The sequence below is a fragment of the Rhinolophus hipposideros genome, assembly GCF_964194185.1.
Source record: "Rhinolophus hipposideros genome assembly, chromosome: 2".
Taxonomy (NCBI): Eukaryota; Metazoa; Chordata; class Mammalia; order Chiroptera; family Rhinolophidae; genus Rhinolophus; species Rhinolophus hipposideros.
This window is the reverse complement of record NC_138048.1, coordinates 49451020-49465925: the sequence shown is the minus strand read 5'-3', so window position 1 is coordinate 49465925 and position 14906 is coordinate 49451020. Positions and strand designations below refer to the sequence as shown.

General features: G+C 49.4%; 1 protein-coding gene across 2 annotated transcripts in view; it reads left to right on the top strand.

Annotated features, from left to right (window-relative positions):
* MYLK (myosin light chain kinase) overlaps positions 1–14906 on the top strand; it is a 238424-nt gene that overhangs the window by 49759 nt on the left and 173759 nt on the right. The window contains exon 1 of one of the 2 annotated variants that reach the window (XM_081066713.1): positions 12837–13058. The exons of the other annotated variant lie outside the window; for it this stretch is intronic. The gene's annotated coding sequence lies outside the window, so the exon portion shown is untranslated. Of the gene's footprint in view, positions 1–12836; positions 13059–14906 lie in introns of those variants that run through there. 2 annotated transcript variants of the gene reach the window in all.

The window sequence follows — 14906 nt, the reverse complement described above, 5'->3', positions numbered from 1 at the left end:
TCACACGGCACTGTCTGTGAGGGAGTTTTTAGCCAGTAAACAAATAACTGCATTGGAACACCCGCCCTCCTCACCTGATCACCCCAATGACCTCTTTCTTTACGGGAAGTGAAAGGAAATATTGCAAGGAAGACATTTTGATGACATTCAGGACATCAAGGGTAATAGGACGACAGCTCTAATGGCCATTCCAGAAAAAGAGTTCCAAAATTACTTTGAAGGGTGGACTAGGCGCTGGCGTCGGTGCATAGCTCCCCAAGGGGAGGACTTCGAAGGTGACCGTAGTGATATTCAGCAATGAGGCATGTAGCACTTTTTCTAGGATGAGTTCGCGAACTTACTTGTCCAACCTTGCTCATGAAACTGTAACTTATGATGTTGTTTTAGTGGAATTGGAAGCCACCTAAATAGTAAATAACAGAGGCACAATTGAGTAAATTATGATTCATCCACTTGAATGAATATTATAGTCATTAAAAATGAGACTTATGAAGAATGTACCACGACTAGGAAAACTTTGTGATTTAGCTTGAAGAAAAGTATGAAAATAAAGATAATGTGTATATATAATTTTGTTTTTAAAAAGTATACATATAGAAAAAAACTAGAAAAAATATAGAAAAGATAGTATTTGTGTTAGGAAAAAATACTCATTTTTGACCTACTCACAATCAAACTTTCAGCAAATACAGAGGGTGCCATAAAATGTATACATATTTTAAGAAAGGAAAACTATATTAAAATTGTAATACTCAGTATATACCGATAACAAAAGATGAATACAAGTCACGTTTGCCTTCTGCAATCACAAGAGGTGCTCAAAGTGGTGACCACTTTACTCAAAGTGGTTACTTCTGATAACGGCAAACTACTGCTCAAGCAATGTTGGCCAAAGTGTCCACTTGTGTACATTTTTTTGGTACCCCTGGTATTGTTTATGAACAATGACAAAATAGGACAGAACAGGAAACTGGAGTGAGTTCAAAGTTCATGCAAAGAATCAGCAAGCAAGACACTGTTTAGGAAAGGGGCAAGGCCACATATGAGAACATGTCCAAATATAACCCAGTGTGTAAAATAACAGTTCCCTGGACTGAAGTACGAGCTTGGCCAGAATAGGGTGAATGTGGCCAAGGAAGACATCTTTGAAGTCACATCTCATGTCTAGCATTGGGGAGACTGGAAATGCTAATGGTGGCCTTATATACGTCCTGGCTCCTCTGGGCAGTCCCAGTGTAAATATTAATAGTGCCTTTCATTCTCAGAAGAGTCCTGGCGTGGATAATATGTCATGTGGTCACTCTAGTTATTGAAGAGGAGGAAGGAGGACATTCTAGGTTGAGGACATTTGTTCTGCTGCTTGCCTCTAGCACTTAAGAGCTGGTGAATTGAGATTCCCCGAGGCTGAGGTAGGCCCAGCCTGAGGGAGAAGTGGCCCAGGTGTAACATGTGACTATAGCTCTGTTTCCTGATTAGTTACAGGATAATCAAGGTGGTTATTCCCAAGCTGCCCCGTGTGTGGCTCGAATTCATATTTCACTCTGACCCAGGAACACCTCTTTCCCTTGCCTTCTTCCTCACCGATCCCACATGTCTAGTACATAGCCATTAGCATTTTCAGTGAGCAGAAGCAGTACGAGTAATTTACCAGCTGAGCCTTCCCCCATTTGTGTTCCTGGGAGCATTGCTCCCTAGAGAAGTTCTTGACTTTTAATAGAAAAGCCCATGCATGGCTAGTGCAGAAATAAGTTACATAATAAAGGGTACAAGGTGATAACTCGAAGCAGATAGGGGGCTTGGCCTGGGTGGGCTCTGTTTACTTCTTGGTGTCTGCCCTTTGTTCTTTCGGCTCTGTCAGGGCTGGCTTGTTGGAAACCCTGTTACTGAGCAGAGCACCAAGCTGACCGTGTGTGAATCAGCCTGGGAGCTGAGCCCAGTTCAGCTTGTAAGAAAAGTGGGGTGGGATTGTGGAGGAGGCCCACGGTCCTGTGTCCACGGAGCATTGGTCTGACCCTGCGTGCCCCAAGACACCTGCCTAGACCTCATGGGGCCGAGAGAGAGGAGGCACACGACCTCCTTCAGGCAGTGTCACCTTACAGTCTTAGCTCAGAGGGGGTTTCAGTCAGCAGAGAAGCAGAGCAAAGGCAATCCACTCTACACCTGAGCAAACCGGTAAGTGCTTCCGGGATTGCCGCAGTGAAGGGACAACTAGACATTTTGTAGTTGTTTTGCCCTGTTGTTTGGTTGATGGACATAGGTGGAGAGTATGAGAGCAAGATCTCTTCAGCTTTTCCTGGACTTTAGCAAGAAATTGCCTTCTGGCCCCTGGATACTATTTTAACTCTGTAGTTAAAACATAAAGGGAAAAGCATTGCCTCACGTAAGAGAGACGGCTCTCTGCGTTGGAGGCCAGGCCATACATAGGCTTGCCAGGAACCTGGTAGCCGAGGGAGGATACGTGAACAAGTATGCACGTAGGCCAAATCGCAGTTTCCTACGGTGGTTCGCTGGGGCAAGTGCACCTTTTCATGGGGGAGAAAGTACCATTGTGAAGGCTTAAACTGAACAATGTAAGCAAGACAGTTCTGACCTTTCCCTCATTTCATTTGAGTCGCCATGGGGACAGGTGCTGTCAGTAGTGAGGTCCAGTTTTTCACCTGGATCCAGAAACCGAGAGGGACAAGGCCATGAGGGAGACGGAACCCAGCCCTGACTAGTAGGTATGGGGGAGCAGCGCTGAGGGCAAGACTTCTTCACTATAATGTCCTAAATCTCCCCACATCAGACCCTGGACTCTGGGAGGTCCCAGGCTTTCTCTAAGAAAAGTCCTATATCTGGTGATGACTAAAACACCAGAGTAAAGGAAAAACTGATTCATGACGTTAAACATTAATAATAAAAGCTCCAGATGACAGCATTTTGTTCAATGTTCTGTGACTGTGAGAAATAGGAGTTAGTAATTAGAAGCGCATTGTTAATGTAATAGATGTACTTGGTGTAGATAAGCACATTCGGTACTCTTTTGGGTCAAATCACCCACACCTGGAGAGGCCTAGCTGGCTGGCCGCTGTGCCACTGGACAGAGGCTTACCTACATCGCCTAGGAGATGTTCTGACAACGAGAATGGCCGTTTCAGAGCTTTGCAGTGATGGTGGGAACAGGGAACAACACACTTCCCTTCAGTTACTGGGCCCATCTAGTTACTGTGGGGGAGAGCAGACATTTAACATCCAGTCAGGGCTGGGACCACGCTGCCCTCTGGGCTGAATGCCGGGAGAGAGACTGCTGCCTTTGTGTTGGCTGAGTGTCCTGAGCCGGGTGCAGAATTGCCAGGCTCAGGAGGGGAACAACAATGAAGGGCTGAAGGGCCCATGAACAGGCCAGTGCCCTGCGATGGCTTTGCTTTTCAACCTCACTTCCCTGGCCCCTGGGGTTCTGTTCTTTTGTAATCTGGCCTCTGCAAGAAGATTCTAAGTCCCCTATCCTCAAGGGGGAAACTCCCCTGGCCAGTTGTGAGCCCAGCTCCTACTTGGGGGTGGCCCACTGATCTTCCTGCTGGCCTGCATTTCCTCTCCCGTGGCTGATGGAGCCTCCTGTGGGGGAAGTCTTTGCTGCTGTGTGCCAGTGCCCCCCTTTTCTGAGAGAGGGTTGGGAGGGACACGTGCCCTCTCTTTCCCACTGGGAATCAGTTGAACTGACACCTCTGAGCACGGTTTCTCTCTCTGGAGGGTCAGTCACACTTCACTGTGTTCCAGCTGATGTACTGTCAACCCAAGCCTCATATTGGGGCCAGAGAGGCCCACACTCCCCAAACACCAGACCCCAGGTGCCGCATCCACCTGTGGAGCTGCAGATGGAACTCTTCACCCAGAGACTGGCCACTTCAGCTGGGAAAGAAAAGCAGGGGACGGTGTGTGAGGGCAGTAGCGGGTGAAGGAGGGAGCTCACAGGAGCAGATGGAGACCACCGGCAGAGCGAGGTCCAGAATTAAGGGTTGTGCCTCATTCTTCCTGTAGCGCTTATGTCATTCTATTGGGAGGTTGTGGTGGCCCCCACCTTACCCTCTCCCCTTATTTGTGCTTGCAGGGTCCTTGCAGGCGCTCAGTAAACACACAGGGATGGATATGTGGACAGACTGCATTCTGGTCCTTAGGCTGAGTTCTTCCTGCTCTGCGGGGACGACAAACTTGATAAACCTAACTTGATTGGCCTACGTGATCAATATGGGAATCTAAGATAATGCAAATATTCTAAGTAGTCAAAAGGGCATTGTATCTTCTCAGCATCCTTTTGTCCGTGGAATAGGCCTTTTAGACAAACATCAGTGGCCTAGGAAGTTGGAATCTGGAAGATTTGTGTAGATGCAAACCACAGAATGAATGAACTTCTGGAATTTCCTTGCTAAGAGGGATGGGTATGCTTGGTAGCTGTGGCTTTTGGCTACTATTGTATACGTTGTGCTTCCTGGTACACAAGGCTTAGCTAATTTCTAGCAGACTAGCCAATCACTTCAGAACCAGAAGCGACTGGTTTTCCTAGCATGAGTTTTCCTAGCATGCCCCATCTAGCTACCTGGTGAGAGGTTCCAGGTAGCTTGTCTGAGCTGCCATCTACAGACCAAAGTGTATGAGGACCTCGGAAGGTGCTTGGGCTCCCAGAGGCTGAGTGGATGTACACATGAGATTGTAAACTGATACATCCAGGGGGGACGTTAGAGGTTTCCTAACCCCAGAGAGGTTAGGACACTTCCCCAGGACCCACTAACCCACTGTTAGCAGATTCTGTCCCTCTAGCCTTTAGCCAGGCCCGTCTCTCTGGGCGTCGGTGTTCTTATCTATAGATGGAGAAGGTGAGCTGAGATGAAGATCCCCTTGTATTCTGTGGCTGAGTGTTATCTAGTGGCAGAGCCAGCGTAAGACACCAGGATCTTGGACTCACCCACTCGCAGCTCCTCCCTGTGGCACCTTGAACAGTGTAACCTTATTACCAAGGGACTGAAGATTGGAGTCAGACACCTGGGTTCAAAGCCACCTGGTAAGACGTAGCTGTTATTGTTAGCTCTGTGACCTTGGATGTATTGTTCAGCTTCATCTTTAAAGTGAAAATAATGCCTATCTTATACAGTTGCTGTGAAAGACCCTCAGTACAGTTCTGGCCCCTAGGAAGCATTCAGCAAATGGGTTATTGTTATTAGTAACAGTAGATACTGTGGTTCACAGTCATTTCATTCGTCTGTGCCTGAGGTTTCCTTTCTGTGAAACAGGAGGGTTGGCTAGAACCAGTGCTTCTCTGACTTCACCATCCAAAAGGAAAGTGGAGAAAGGACATGTGCTCTGGGGGCAGGAGCTTGGGGCTTGGCGTGAAGCAGCTTGCAGAAAGCATTGCATTCCCTTGACATCCCATAGTTATTGGTAAAACCTACTTATGGTTGTCATTTTACACAAGACTGTGAGCGCATTGGTTTTAATATAAAAATTCCTCCCCCGAATCTTTGCGTATAGTTGATGTTCCAGGATGAGGTGGCCTCAAGTGTCCCCAAAGGGGCACCTAGCTGTACCTCTGTGGGGTACAGGTGGGATCGCGTCATTTCTAAGGGCCCTCTCAGCCGTGACATTCCAGGTTCCTAGGGTGAGTGAGTCTCCTCTGCAAAGGACCTGACAGTAGCGCCCAAGAATCCTGAAGGAAGCTCGGAGAGGCAGGCTCCCCGGGGCCCCGGCCCCTGGTGGCACTAGGCAGTGCTAGGTGGGGGTGCAACCAGAAAAAGGGAGGGAGATGACGCAGCCCCTGGGAGTGAAGAATGAAGAAGTCTGGAGGAGGAGCGGGACTGTGTCTGGGCCTGACTTTTGGCCCTTGGGCTGCTAAACCTGGCTGGGTTGGATTGGCAGCCCTCCACCACCCCAAGTAAGTTCCAGGAAACATTAAGCCATTGTTTATCATCCACAGCTGGAGGCTGTCCTGGGAATGGGCCCTGATCCTGATATCATGGGAGGACAGGTGAGGGCAAGGGGTGAACTGCATGTGGAAACACAGGGCTTGTCACACAGCCAGGGCATCCTCCCGGCAGTTCTGATACAGCACCCAAGGCAGAGGTCTGGGCCTGTGCCCATGGAAGGAGACTCAAGGGGAGCCTGGAGAAGAGCAGCGAGCTTCAGGGGGAGAACACAGCGATCTGTGGCCTGTGAATGGAAGAGAGAGCATCTCTATGTGTGGGGAGCATTAGGTCTATTGATGGGGGTGTAGACCCTGCATACATTTGCTGGAGATTACCCAGTACGCACGGTCTCCCTCCCAGGCATGAGCGATGGAAATGAAGTCATCCATTTGTTTAGGACAAATAAGGGGCTTTCCCTGGGATAGGAATTGACTACATTAGTCAAATTTGTACCCATCAGTTATCCTTCCAGGAAAATCTAAGAGAATATCAACACAATTGTTATGCTGGAAGTTTCCTGTTGGGCATGGTATTTATTATAAGATTTAACATATCTTGCTAAATTGCTCCTGAGTATGTTGTCAAATTGAGCCAGGATTTGGAGTAAGAAAGACTGGATTCTAGTTCTACTTCATTAGCTATGTGACTTCAGGCAAGTCACTTGGTCCCTGAGCCTCAGATTTCCCATACATCTCAATATGTCATGAAGTTGAAGTGCAATTTTGATTCGGAAAACATTTCATAAGTTGTCAGTAGCTCGATGTTAATTTTAAATAAAAAACCTTTCGGTGGCATTCTCTAAGAACACCGTTCTACTGCAGGCCATCCGTAACCTCGTCTCAGTCAGTTTGATGTCTATCGCTCAGAACTCCTCCCGGCCCATCCCTTCCCCAGACAAGTTCCCTTGCTCTTAGACACGCAGCTCCAGCTCCCCACCCCACCCCAACTCAGCTCTCTATAGCAGGGCTCAACTGCTTAGACGGTCCTGGCCCTTTCCTTGTGCCTTGCAGGCTTCAGAGATTCCCTGCCACCATCTTTGAGGATACATAGGTCCACTCTGCATCCATTTCCTCATCCGTATAGTAACTAAATATAGGTGATTTTGGTCCCCTTCCAGACCCCACATTCTGTGATCCAGCCATATTCCACTGTGCTAACACTAAGCCAGCATTTGGGAGGGTGAGAGCAATGCATATTGTCTAATGTCAAGTAACTGATAAAAAGAAGTCAACATAGGAACGTGAATTAGTAATCTCCTCTTCGTGATAGATAGGGCAATATTTGCAGCAATATTTAAATAAACTAGGACCTCTAAGTGAAATGTGGTAACTCTGATCCTTCATCATAATTGACTGTTATCAGAGTTACCATGTGTTGAGTGCTTGCTACATGCCAGGGGTGGTTAGAAATGGCATGTTACAATTACAATGTATTGGGTATTCTGAGTATCTACTTTGTGTTAGATATTTGAAGTTGCCTCTAATCTCCACAGAGCCTTACAAAGCAGATTTACAGATGGGAAAACTAAGGTTTAAAGAGATTAAGTAAATCACCCAAGGTCATCCGGCTACTAAGTGGCAGAGGCAGGTTCACATCCATGCACATCTGACTGCAAAGCCTGTGATAAGATCTCTCACTGAAGGCCACCGGCTCGCCATTGCCACCTAGTTTATTCTTAGATTGTCAATGTATTGCCACGAGTGTCCTAGGTAGGATTGGTGGTTACCCCAGCTGTGTTCTTGATACAATTCTGGGCTTGACCCTAGAGTGGGGATTGGTCCTCTCTCTCTCCCTAGCTCAGGTGGCCAACCTGGAAATTGCATGGGCAAACCCCACCTGGGAAAATTGCATGTGAAAAACCACCTGGATTTAGGACCCTGCCTTTTCCAGCATGTTGGAGACACCCAGTGTCGGCTCCCTCTTCATTGCCCTTCTCTGTGTACCTGCCCTCCTGTCTCAGTGCTAATAACCAAGAGTGGAAGGAAAACTAGAAATCTATGTTTGCCAGGCCTTTGGCTTTTGCCAGAGGAGACAGATTGTGTTGGTGGGAGTAGTTAGAAAACAACTACAAACTCAAATTTCACATCCGGGAGCCTGTAGGAGTTGGTGAATCCGGTTGGCTGTGCCCCCTTTTCCTGTGCTGTGTCACAGGAGGGGGGATTTGCAAAAGTAGCTCCAGGCTTCTCCGTAAGGGAAGCTCGAGCGAGTGAGCCGTGGACATGCTAGAGCCAGATGGGTGCTGGCCGCTGCCTCAGGCCCCAGGAGGCCCCACAGGAGCTGGGGGCACTTGTGGCTGAGACAGTGCACACTCAGCCTTGGTTCCTGGGGGCGCGCACATCTCCGCAGCCCCTCTCGTCCGTCCACAGTGCTTCCGCTCCTCCTCTCTGTGGAAGGCACTGTTCCAGCCAGATGCCTGAGGCTCTCGCGGGGAAAGGCAGGGCTCCCACGGAAGTATCCTCCTCGTTCTCTCCTCCAGTCATCCAGGTGTTAGTCCAGCACAGAGCTAATGTTTTCCCGGGAGAAACAGAACATGGGAAGCTGGCGTCATCTCCCCTAAACCACATGGAGAGGAGCAGGGGCCACGCTGAGCAGCCAGGCCTGCGAGAGCTTTGCTCACAGTTCACCTGCATCCACCTTCTCAGACTCGAAGGGTCTCTGGGCCTGTCACTTCCATTCATCAACATAGGGCCAGCTTTCCCCCAAAAAACTGAGGGGCGGAGTGTGCTTCAGGGGACTCAAGCAGAGATGGGACATTCCAGTCTCGAGCTAGAGAAGCTGTTCAGAGCCCCCGTCAGGGCGGGGTATAATCCGCTGAGCAGGAGGTTCACTTCCTCCCTGGTCCTTCTTTTTCATAGCTGTCCTGGGTTTCTCCAAAGACTAGGAGAAGAGGGGCGGAGCACACTGGTGACCCTTCTCTTTACTCCCTCCCCTTTCTCCATCTTTCCTCAGCCCTCTGACACTCCCACATCAATAGCACCATACCCTGTGGGCTGCCCAAACCCACCCGCTAGCCTTCCCGCCTGCTGCCCCCTACTCGAGACTCATGTTTCTAAATAACTCACATGACTAAATGTGGGCTGAATTGGGGGAGGGAGGGGAAGAATAAGTAATAGAAAGAAAAGGAATATATTCCATTTACTGAATGATACTCCATTAATTTTGCTATTAATGTTTGTCGCTCTGCTAAGGTACATCTTAAGTACTTACTCCAATGCCTGGCACACAGTAAGTGCTCACTAAACAGTAACAATTATTGGTTGTGTCTTTTTCTCCTTTTTTCCCCCTAGAGTTTCCCCTCAGCTCTTTCAGCCCCAGCCCCTCTCTAGACAGACCTGGCAGCTGGCCAGAGGCCGAGCAGCTGAAATTACTGCCTAGGTAGGTGCCTTTTACCAGCACTGGCCTAGGCTTCAGCATCGTCCTGGCCTGTGCTGATATCCTGCAGGTGTTCCGTGAGGACCAGGTGCGCCTGCCGGGTTTGGCTCTCAGGCCTTGAAGCCTTGCATGGTGGGCCCAAAACAGAAGTCTGTGGTAAGGAGGGCTTTGCCTCCTACCTGGTGTCTTGCAGTGTCTCATTCCTGCTCTGGGCGTGGCTCCTTCTGCTGGGACCTTTCCTACCTGCCCAGGTGTGCTAAGGAGAGCTGGCAGCAGTCCCGGAGACACAGGTGCGCAAGGGCAGGAAGGGTCCGGAGAGGTCCTTCAGACCATGTGGGAAAGACTAGAGAAGGGAAGGGACTTCCTTCAGGTCACACAGCCGGTTGCGGGGCAGCCATAGTAAGCACTGGAATCGCTGACTCTTCTGTACTGCTTTCCCCTCTGGTGCTGCCTCCCGATTTCTCCCGTGCCGGCCCCTCCTTGGCCAAGGCTGCCTTTATCCTCCGAGCGGACAGAAATCCTAACACAACAGCAGTGTGAACAATAATAGCCGCATGTATTGAGCGCTTCTTCTGTGCCATTGAGTGGACTGAGGCTTTCCATTCACCCTGCTGACCCTCATAGCAACCCTGCAGATGGGCATGAGGTGGGATGATACTGGTCCCATTTTACAGATGAGTAAGCTAAGGCTTTCAGCGATTGTCGCTTCCCTCAGGCCACATGGTTAGCGGTGGGGAAATGCAGTGTCTGACTGCAGAGCGGTCTGTACCCCGCTGCGGGGCATCGTGGGGGTGTGAGCCACGAGCACTGTTCCCATTGCTGAGTTGATTTCCCAGGTACCTATGAAGTGAGGTTGTGGGGCTGCCCCTATCTCCTCATCTCGTGGGATTTCATTGGTATGGCTTATCAGACTGGAGGGAGGAGACCTGGTGGTGGAGAAGGGGAGGTGGATAAACACACATGTGACCCCAAACTTCCTTCTGCAGGGATGATACCTGATAATAAAATGAGCGGACTTCAGGATTGTTGCTAGATTGTGATAGGAATGTGCATTTTGATAATTTAGTTATCATCGGGGTTCCTGGCTTTGATTTCATTTTGCCTGTGACTTTTATTGCAGGAAGCTTCTCTCAGCCTGTTCTCATTACATCCCAAATTAAACAAGAATCCCAACAGGAAGAGAGCAGCTTCAGGAGACCAGGCCGCACTCGTTCACACTGTGTGTGTGGTTGGGTGTATTTGTTTGATTCGATCCGTGTGTGTGTGTGTGTGTGTGTGCGTGTGTGTGTGTGTCCCTTTTGAGACAATGTAAAAATAACTTTCTGCCAAAGATGTGGGCACTCAGGATTGTGTTGCTGAGCAGATGTCCTCCTCCCACCCGTGGTCTGCTGCTGTGCTGACGGGGCAGCTCCTCTGCCTGCAGAAGCCCAGCCCCTCCTTTAATGTGTTTTCCAAGAGGAAAGGCCCAGAAAGCCATGGGGAGGGAGAGGCTGCTGGGTGCTGAGGCAAGAACTCAGCTGTGGGGACAGAGCGGGCTGCCTTTGCATGATGTTACGTGGGAACCCAGGGACCTGGGTAGAGTTGTCAGAAGGAAACCAGAGCGGGTACTCAGGGTAGAGCACCATTATGCCTGTCTCACACATGGGACGACTGAGAAGTAAAGCGTAGAAAGGATGTGTGAGTTACATGGCAGGTTTAGGGCTAGACTGGCACCATGTGTCTACAACCAAATCCCTACAGGCCCCAGAGGGGTAGATATTTTATTACTGAGACTTGTTCCCCTACTGCTTTCCCTACGTCCTCTCTCTAACATTCATGAGATTCCCTAGCCAACAAAATTAAGTGGTGTCATAGTTTGGAAGTGATTTTTTTTCCAGCCCAAATGTCTGTTCATTCATATATTCCACAAGTTATCTTTTGAGAACTTACTATGTGCTCCTCAGTATTTGAGGCATTGGGGACATAGCAGTGAACGAAACACATAGGACCTGTAACCTGCTAGGGCTTGCGTTCCAGTGGGGGAAACAAAAGTTAATCATACAACCACACAACTCCATGGCTGCCAGCTACGATGTGTGGGACAAACACCACTGAAGGGATTCGGTGTGTGCCCCTGGCAAGGGACGTGGCCTAACTTCCATGGGGCCAGAAGTCCCTGATGAGTGTTTCCAGTCAGCCGTTTTGTACTTGGGTAGTTGTTTAGTTTTTGTTTTTGAGCTGAAGTATAGGCATTTTAAAATTGTTCTTTTAAACACCCTCTCAGGCTGTGGTCCCTTTTGCTGATCTTTCAGGGGGGTATTTAGCATCCAATATATTAGCTATTCCTACTTGCTTAGTGTAGCCCACAGGTTTGATAAGTGCACCTTCCGAGATTTTGTCCAAATAATTGTCCTTAGTTCCTTCCAATCTCACATGACTTTGCAGTCCTGTTGCCCACTACCAGGGACCACCGTCTAGGAAGACAGATTCTGTTCGTCTCCATTCCGAGTGATGAACACCATTGATTTTTTTGGATTTATTTCTTCTCTTATTCGCCATTGAAATATTCAGAATATGTATCACCTGCAAGTTCTTCCAGAATCTGGGGTGTATATTATGTTTTGGCCAAGGATTTGATTGACTTAAAGGTGTTCTCTTCATCAGTGTCTGTCTCAGGCTTCAAAGCTCTCTGGTCCACATTTGTTCAACCATTCCCTTTAGAAGAAAAGGTGGAATCAAATTATGTATTGATTCACCCACTGCCCTACCTGTCCCTCAAAGCTGCATACCATTACTCCTAGAAAACCACTTTTCTCTGTCCACGTATATCTTAAGGAGGACAGAAGTGAGAGCAGATGGTGTGACGGGGAGAGGAGGGACATAGGCTAAAGCCACGGTTCTCGAGGTGTGCCCTGTCCCAAGGTGTGAGTTGCACAGGGTGAGAGAGTCCGCTGGAACTATGGACATCCTTCTGTCCCTTGGAGGAAAGGTGCTGGGCATCACCGTGCCACCACCTTTTAGAGGTATGCACCAGGGACTATTCCTGGAGCTCCCCGGGGGTCGGGAGCAGGGCCTTTCGAGCCTGTGCATGATGGGAACACAGTCTGTCGGGCTGGTTTAGAGCTCAGCCCAGATTCCCTAAAAACAATTGCGTCCTGGAGTTCCCCCATCCATCTGCTCTCTGGGCATGCCTCCCATTCAGGGATCATAAATGGGGCTTCCTCAGTTTAAGGAGGAAGAAGCTTGGTCTCTGGAGACAAATGTCCCACGAGCCCCGCGTGGTAATCCTAGGTCGTATGTGCCAAGGGGTAAGGTGGGGTTCCAGGCCAGATGTGGGGGGGTGCCCAGCCCCTCCAAAGTCTCAGCTCTCTCCTTGACAGCGTTTTCCCTTTACTCCACACTCAGATTGGAATCTGCAGCGCTGTAGAAACCCATAAGCTTCCACCCCTGGTTTCCCCGGGACTCCATTGAGAGCCTCCGCAGCTGGCAGCCAGGGGTTTCAAAGGTCACCCCAGCTGGGCGGATTAAAACAACAGATCTGCCTGACCCGGTGAAGCTGGCTGCCCAGCGGAAGGCAAGTTGCAACATCTGCGAGCAAAGTCAAACGCCCCTTAACTTTTTCAGTCAGGCCCTGGGCTCTGTGGCCTCCCTGTCTCTCCTTCCCTTTCTTCTTTCTCGGCCGGACCTTGGACAGGAATCTGTGCAGTGCAGTGGTAAAGCGTGGCTGCCCCAGCGACCCAACTCATGTGAGTTCTGCCCAGGGGAAGAGGCCAGGTAAGGCATGGTCCGTTCTCCAGTGTCTGGCCCTGCACCACTGTGTGTCCCGTGGGTCACAGCACATCAGCCTGGCACAGCCCACAGCTGAGGAGCGGCCTGCTTAGGGATTAGGAGCAATTAGGGAAATTGTCAGGATTTGAATGCACAGTAGAGGATTAAGGGGTGGATGGCAGAGAAGTCATTGCCTGGGGCATTTGCATCTGAGTGGTTTTACTGCCTCTGATGTGTGCTGTGGCTGGTCGCTCACTGCCGACAGCTAGGCTTCCAGTGTGGAGCCTGCCAGGAGCCCTTTCCTGTAGGGAAGGCAGGGTCTGTCCAGGATGCTCTGCTGCCCGATCAGGTGCTTCAAGACTGCGATCGTTTCAAACGTATGCACTTTGGGGAGGGAACGGGACGACAGCTGGTTTCCATAAACTTGTTCTGCCACAACTTGATCCCTGATTTTTAACTTTTTTTTCTGAGTCTTTTTGCCCCACAGTTGCACTCCGTTTTGGCACAGTTGAAAGTGTTTCTTTCTGGGTTCAAGAGACAATTTAAAGTGCTTTTGATCAAATTAAAGTCAAATTAACTCAGTGCTGCTTTGAATGATCAATATATTCTGTTATTTGTGGAAACAAGTAAGATGTTCAATAAATGTATTTGGACGTGAGCTTTGCCCCAAGTATTGTGTGTGTATGTGTGTGTGTGTTGGGGTGGGAGGGGGCTGCTTCCAGCTCTCAGACCACTGTCCTTTTTGACCCCACTCCTCCGTTTTTCTCTCTTCTTACTTTTCTGTCCTTTGATCTGGGTGTAACTGGTATTGAACAAAACCCAGTTGGTATGTTTAATTCCAGCCACTGAGCACTGCTCAGCTGCTGAGAAAATACTGCAGAAGTTACTCAGGCCTCTGGTCTTCTCGATGGGAATGTGGTCACCAGGCTGGAAGGGGGATTAGAAGGGAACAAGGATGGTTTGATTTTTTTTTTCTTGATAGAGTATTCCAAATATGTCAGTAACTATTAATTGGCATTGTGGACGGAATCTGTTTATTCTGCTGATGGCAGTGGGTGGGGTGATGGGCTGAGCGGAGCTGTTTGGTGTGTCTGGCCCTCCTGGGACGGGGCTCTGGTCCTGATTGCGTGATGGTTAAGTATCTGCCCCCCGCAGCCATCTCGCAGGAGACTGGATGTCTTCTGGCTGTATCGACTTGCCTGTTTGTTCTGTTTCTAACCATAATGCCAGATCTCCCCTAGTGCTGGATGACTTCTGTCTTCTGTGTTCTTGAGACCAAGGACGTTCCTTTTGATGACAGTCTCTTCGGGAGGTCTTCGGGAGGTTTTAAGTGGACCCCAGAAGATCTTGGATCAAGAGGATTTGTAAAGAGAGTCATGAGCCTGATGTCACCACTCGTAGTTTCCGGCTCCCCAGAAAGCAGAGGCAGAAGAGCCTGGTGTCTTCCAAAACCAGGCCTGAGAGTAGGGAGGTGGCCCGTTCCCTTCCCCCAACCCCTTTTTCTCTCTGCAACTCTTAATACTCCTCTCTGTAATAGCCTCTGCCTATTTCATCCTTTTTACTGGGAATAGCATGAAATGGCTCACCCGGGTCCTGGGGCCCTTCCGGAAATGCGCAGGGTATGACTGCAGTCAGACTTCAGTTTGGTGTCCACCTCTTAGCTGTGTGACGTCAGACAAGTGCAGTTGGCTTTCTGAGCCCGTGTCCTCCTTTGTACAAGGAGCATAGTCAGAACTGCCTTGCAAAGACTGTGGAAACCGAGTGAGATTAGTGCCCAGCATGCTGTCAGGGGCACACTCTCTGCCCATGAAACGGGGCTGCGAGAACAGTCCAGTCCTTCCCCACTTTTTGCGG